The following is a 7720-nucleotide window of genomic DNA, read 5'->3' on the forward strand; positions in this document are numbered from 1 at the left end:
GGTTTTGTTTAAGAATTTTTACTTTTATGGGTTTATTTATCATATTTTTGTATACAAATCGGTTTATGCCATAGTTTTACTCTTAATCAAGTTTTATTAAATTGGAAGGGTATGTTTATAATTTGATTATTATTTTTTTAGCTTATTTTTTTTTTCATATTACTAATTTTATATTAAATTTTTCTTTGGTTGTTTTGCAATTTTTTTTTGTAATATGAATTGTGTTTAAAATTATTTTTTATTTATTATAAACATTTTTTTCTTTTTTTTTAGATTGTACATTTCTCTTTCCAAATTATGGGTAAGGTAACCAGTTACTTGGTTGATATTTGATAGTTATGTAAAAAAAAAAAATCCTAGAGCTATGTTAAATAACATGTACCAGGAGGAGTAACCAGTTATCCTAAGAGGAGTAACTTTTTGCCATAAGAAATGTAACCAGTTACCATAAGAGGGGTGACGGGTTCCTCATATTAAATATGAAAATAAACATCAAATTTGAAGGAAAAAGAGGAAGAACGCTTCATTAAAAAAAGAAGAAATAACTATGATTTTAGTAACATAGGTAACCAGTTACCAAAAAAAAATCCAGAAATATACACATACATCAGAACGTGAAGGAAACCAATTACCCCCAGAAATATACATACAAATAACGTGAAGGTAACCAGTTATCCCCAAAAATATACACACAAAGAACGAGAATGTAACCAATTACCACAGATTTGAAGATAAAAAAAAATCAGATCTACCCATTTCCCTTCTCTCCCATCTTCTTCATATAATATTTTTTTCTAGATTTGAATGTTCTCATCAGGGTAACTGGTTATCCATTCACGTTTTCATATTTTTGTTAGTTTTCTTTCCAAATTTTGGTGTTCCTATAAGGGTTACAGTAAAAAGAAAATGTTGAAAATATTTGAATTTTTTTATATCTATAGCTGAAAAAACTATAAAAAAAATTACAATAATAAACGATAATAAAAAAAATAGTAAAATAATTATGTAATGTTAAAATATGTGTGAAAAAGGGAAAAAATTGAATGAGAAAAGAATAAGTACAAAAAATAAAGAAAAAAGAAGGAAAGAAAACTAAAAAAAAATAAAAATAAAACAAAACAAAAGAAATGATGAAGGAAAAAAAGCAGATGAATGAATAAAAATGAAAAGAAGAAGAAGAAAAATAATGGAAAATGGAAAGAAAAAAATATGAATGAAAAAATTGGTAAAAGAAAAAATGGAAGAAGAAAACAAGCTCATATGTGTGAAAAAATAAAAAAATAGAAGCAGAAAATAATAAATACAAAAATGAACAAAAAAATGAACAAAAAAAACAAAACAATACAAATGAAAAAAAAAATAGATAAATGAATAAAATTGAGAAGAAGAGTGAATGAAAAAATGGAAAGAAAAAAAATTGGTAGAAAAAAAAGGGAAAAATGGAAGAAAAAATAAGTAAGAAAAAATAACTAAAAAAAATCATTAAAAATGAAGAAAAAATTGAAAAATTGAAAAATTGAAAAAAAAAAACTAAAATGACTTTCATAATCAAAGAAAACATAACTATGATAAAAAAAATATAGCATTGTCATATTTTAGTTAGCTACTAATTGTGTTTCTCATATTTTAATTTTTTCTTTAATAAATTTTCCCATACAAATTAAGAAAAGTATAATTCTCATATTTTTGCATATTGATTTTATAAAAATCATATTTTTGAAAAATTCCCAAAATCAAATTGTTGCAATTTAGCACTTAATTGTTTTTTTATTTATATTTTTTGTAGTAAAAATACATATCATTGTGGTCGAAAATACTTAGTCGTTAAGTGTTAAATAGATGCATACATGGTATTATGTGATTGGTTCAAACTAATTATTTTTTATTAAATTCCTAAGAAATTTAAAAATCATTTAAAATATTGAAATAATAAAAGAAAATTTCAATTACAAAATTTTAAAATAAAACAAAATATTGATTAAATAAAAACTTAAGTCAAATATTTAAAAAAAAATAAAAGACAATCATGTAAACATTATTATTTTTTACTTAAATTGCAAAAAAAATGAATTAAAAGAAAATTAAAAAGAAATTTAGTGTTCTCGAATTAAACTTTATCTTAAAAGAGATACAGAAAAATAAAAAAAACAATTCTTCTTAATTCAATAACATTTTTAGTTTTGTTGAGCTCAATCCAAATTTATCAATACAAAAGAAAAATTATAAACCCAACAAAATTAAATTTTATTACCATCTTATTTATAACTTACATATCAAGAAAAAAAAATTCATTGTTCTTCCAAAAACATGCCCAAATTTATTCAAAAGAGTTCAAACCCATACTCATAAACTAACAAACTAAGATTTTACACAAATGCACCCTATATTTCGTCCAAACACAGACCCAAATTTATTCTAAAAGCTTTAAAACCATACTCATAGACTCACAAACCCTACCCATGATCACAAACTCATATTTACTTGTGTTCCCAAAAAAGACCTCATCACACCCACAATCTCAAGGAGGCAACAACCTTTGTTGTCGTCCATCGCCACACCTAGCTCAGCAAGTCTGTTGTTACATTATCTCAGACACGTCGATCCTCATATCTACTTCACACATTTGTTTCGCCCCTTTACCAGCCACGTCACAAATCTATTGCCTCAGTGCCTAATCCCAGCCCATAGCACCTCATGCCATCATATGCCTCTACTATCATTGCCACCATCATTATCTGCAACCTAACTATCAATCCTACCTCTCCCAAACCTTGCCTCATCTTTCTTAGGTTAGGCAGGGCTGACCTTAAGTTGCCATATACAAAATATGTTATTTAAAAAAAAAATCATATACAAAATGATGATTTTTAAAATTTTGGGGGTCTTTGTGTGTATAAGAAAATTATATTTTTCTCAATTTTTGGGCCTCATTGTGTGGGGGCTGTAACGCCCTACTAATTAGGGTCCATCACCAAGTGTGTTTAAAATCAGTGCTGGTCTTGCTAAACAAGTCATTTGGACTAAACGTGAGATTAAGCCACTAAAGGTTTAGGTATAAAAACTTTTGGGACAACTCATAAGCATTTTCATCAAATTAAAAACATTGCCTTTACACGGGATCCCAAAAAAATCAGTTTAAAACTAGTTACAACATTCAAGTTACATAATAAGCCGACCTAGGCGGCAAAAGTTGGGTTTAACCCTAGTTCCCTTGAGCATCTCGGCCGTGTTGGTCGAGCGGACTGCATATGTACATGTCACTGCTATCGCCCCCCGACTCATGGCTGGTTGAGCTTCTCCTTACCACAAAGCACCTGTGAGCCAAAAGACTCAGCAAGAAAAAATATTAAACAGTTCACCGAGTAACACATCTGTCAAACAGTAATAACTGAATCTGGTGAAGTCATTTTACACATTAGCAACCATAGGGTCACGCAAGAGCGTGTCGCACTTCCTTTCAATTTGTTGGCATCCAAGCCAGTCAAGCGCATGTTGCACTCCCAGGGTGGCCCAGCCATGGTGGCCTGCACTCCACGTGCACAATGCCAATCTCAACTTATAAACTGAGTCCTTTAGGTCCTTGGCTTATAAGTCAAGCCTCACATGCCCCCGACTTGTAAGTTGAAGCTTTAGGATCCTCGACTTATAAGACGAGTCTTTCGAAGTCCAATATGCCCTCGACTAATAAGTCGATCCCCATTTAGCATCCTAATAACCCTCTGGTTTATAAACCAAGCTTCCAGTCACATCAGGCAATACATATCTCATATAGCATACATATCAACAATTACAATATATTATAATACATTCAAAAAGCAGTCATAGGCATAATCATAATTATGCGCATTCCAGTGTACCTGATCAGATATCCACGAACATAACTATAATCATGCTCATTAACAGAGTCAAAGCCTTAATCGTATCTATATTCATTAATGACTAAGCTCTAATCACTCATTCACATAATGGGTGAAGTTTTCTTACCTTCGATCTGAATGCAAGTTACTAGCGACACCCTTTGAGTACAATCCCCGATTCGAGCCCTTAGCGTAGACCTAGTCACAACCATAATAAGGAATTCCATCAACAACGGGAGAATAAAAACTTCCAAACCAAATCGTCGAATTCCACTTAACAAGGAAGTAGAATCGACCCCGAGCCCAAGAGATTAAGTTCCCGACCTAAAACCTCACTAGGGCCAAAAATCCCCTTAAGGGTCGCGGCCCTAAGTACCCATGCCGCGGCCCGCCTCTAAGCCAGAGGCTCGCCCCCCTGGAAAACCAACACGCGCTGCGACACTCCCCTGAGGCGTCGCAACCCGCCTCTGCCTTCGAGCCCTCCTGGCTCCTTCTTGCTCCATAGGGATCGCCTCGCGTCGAGTAACCCTAATATATCCACATAATAATGTGGTCTCAATCCCACAAGCACATATTTGCATTTATACCCTGAACAGGTCAAATTACCAAAATACCCTTCTTATAAGAAATGGGCCCACATACACATATTTAATATTTCTAACATGCAAGCATAATTATATTATTATATAATTCACATAATAATACAGTTATTGCCTCCTGGCCCCCTAATCCAGGCACTAAGCCACATTAGGAAATTTGGGATGTTACAACTATCCCCTCCTTATAGGAATTTCGTCCTCGAAATTTTACCTGAACAACTCGGGATACTGGTCCTGCATAGTTAATTCCAACTCCCAAGTCGCTTCCTCAACCTTGCTATTCCTCCATAATGCCTTCACTAAAGGTATAACTTTATTCCTCAGGACCTTGTTCTTCTTGTCCAATATCTGGATTGGCTACTCCTCAAAGGACAAATCTGCATGCAGCTCCAGATCTTCATAACTCAGCACATGAGTCTCATTAGAGACATACTTCTGTAGCATCAAAATATGAAACACGTTGTGCACGGCCGACAACGCCGAAGGTAATGCCAACCTGTAGGCCACCTGATCGATCCTTTCCAGAATCTCAAATGGTCTTACGAACCTAGGGTTCAACTTTCCCTTCTTGCCAAATCTTCTCACTCCCTTGAGTGGTGAGACTCTAAGGAAGATGTAATCTCCCACCTGGAACTCCACGTTCCTACCCTTCAAATTCGCATAACTCCTCTGTCTACTCTGTGATGTGAGCATCCGAGCTCTGAACTTTTCAATAGCGTCATTGGTCCTCTGAACTGCCTCAGGACCCATGTATCTATGCTCACCCAACTCATCCCATAGAATAGGTGATTTGCACTTCCTACCATAGAGCATCTCCTAAGGAGCCACTCCTATGGTCGCCTGATAGTTGCTGTTGTAGGAAAACTCTATCAGGGGTAGATATTTACTCCAAGACCCCTCAAAATCCAGTACACATGCTCTCAACATGTCCTCCAGCATCTGGATAGTCCTCTAAGACTGACCATCAATCTAAGGATGATACGTTGTACTAAACATCAGCTGCGTGCCCATTGCCTTCTACAAACTTCCCCAGAACTTGGAAGTAAAGGTGGGGTCTCGATCTGACACAATCGATCTCGGAGCTCCATGAAGACGTACTATCTCTTTTACATAGAGATCTGCATACTAGTCAACGGTATAGGTCATCCTCACTGGTAGAAAGTGAGTTGATTTAGTATATCAATCTATAATCACCCATATTGAATCATGCTTACCCACCGTCTTAGGCAATCCCACCACAAAGTCCATTGCGATGCCTTACCATTTTCACTCTGGAATGTCTAAGGGGTGTAATAATCCCGCAGGTCTCTGATGTTCAGCTTTGATCTGCTGACACGTCAGACAATTGGCTACATACTCAGTTACTTCACCCTTTATCCCCGGCCACCAATACAAAGTTCTTAAGTCCTGGTACATCTTCATGGTGCCGGGATGCTAGGAATACATAGTGGTATGAGATTCATCTAGAATCTCTCATCTAATAACAGCATCCATCGGAACGCAAATCTGACCCTTTTATCTTAGCAGGCCCATGTCAGATATAGAATAGTCCCTAGCTGCTCCAGCTAGAACATCCTCTCTAATCTTCACCAACTGTAGCTCTTGTATCTGACTCTCCTTTATCATTTTTAGGAGAGTAGACTGCAGGGTAATGTTGGCTAACTGGCCCACTACTAACTCAATCCCTGCCCTGGTCATATCCTCTGCTAATTCCTTGGATATCTGCCTTATACTATACAACTGCCCTGGACCTCTCCAACTTAGGGCATCAGCCACCACATTGGTTTTCCCTGGAAGATAAAGAATATCACAGTCATAGTCTTTCACCAGTTCCAACCAGCGTCTCTGTCTCATATTCAAATCCTTCTTTGTAAAGAAGTACTTGAGGCTTTTGTGGTCTGTATAAATCTCACACTTCTCTCCATAAAGGTAGTGCCTCCATACCTTTAATGCAAAGACCACTGCTGCCAACTCCAAATCATGGGTTGGGTATCTCTGCTCATAATCCTTCAACTGTCGTGATGCATAAGCAATCACCTTCTCTGCCTACATAAGAACACAGCCTAACCCCTGTCTCGAAGCATCGCAATAAACTATAAACTTCTCCTGATCAGTCGGGAGACTCAAGACTGGGGCGGTAATAAAACGCCGCTTTAACTCCTGGAAGTTGTTTTCACACCTATCTGGCCATGTAAACTTCTGATTCTTACGGGTCAACGTTGTCAGTGGGGATGATATTCTTGAGAATCCTTCTACAAATTTCCTGTAGTAGCCTGCCAATCCAAGGAAGCTTCTAATCTCGGATGCATTCCTTGGCCTTGGCCAGTTCCTACCAGCTTCAATCTTAGCTGGGTCTACCTTGATCCCATCTCTACTAACGATATGGCCTAAGAATGTCACCTGTGGTAACCAGAATTCACACTTCTTAAACTTCACAAATAACTTATGATGTCTCAGTCTCTGCAAGACCAACCTGAGGTGTTGCTCATGCTCCTCCTCTGACTGTGAATAAATCAGGATATCATCAATGAAGACGATCACAAATCGATCCAAATAGTCCTTGAACACTATGTTCATTAAGTCCATAAAAGTTGCCGGGGCGTTAGTCAAACCAAACAACATAACGAGAAACTCACAGTGCCCATATCTAGTACGGAAGGTTGTCTTGGGTATGTCTTCGTCCTTAATTCTCAACTGGTGATAACTAGATCAAAGATCTATCTTTGAAAATACCATTTTACCTTGCAGTTGATCAAATAAGTCATCTATCATTGGTAGAGGATACTTGTTCTTGATAGTCAACTTATTAAGTTCTCTATAGTCTATGCACATCCTTAGAGAACTGTCCTTCTTCTTCACAAATAACACTGGCGCACCCCATGGCAAGAAACTAGGTCTAATAAAACCCAAATCCAAAAAATCATGTAATCGTACCTTGAGTTCCCTCAACTCTGCTTGGGCAATTGGGTAAGGTGCCCTAGACACTAGCTCTGTCCCTGGTGCCAGCTCAATAACAAAGTCGATCTCCCTGCGCAGCGGCAACCCTGGTAAATCTTCTGGGAACACATCCACGAATTCACAGACCAACCTAGTCTCTAATGGTCCCACCGGCATGACCTAAGTGGTATCCCACATTGGCTAGGAATCCTATGCATCCTCCCTGCAATAGGTCTCTAGCCCTTAATGCTGAAATCATAGGTATCCGGGGTCCATGCATAGTGCCAACGAATACGAAAGGTTCCTTACCCTCAGGTTCAAAGGTTA

This window comes from Humulus lupulus, chromosome 1 (genome assembly GCF_963169125.1).
Source record: "Humulus lupulus chromosome 1, drHumLupu1.1, whole genome shotgun sequence".
In the NCBI taxonomy this organism is placed as follows: Eukaryota; Viridiplantae; Streptophyta; class Magnoliopsida; order Rosales; family Cannabaceae; genus Humulus; species Humulus lupulus.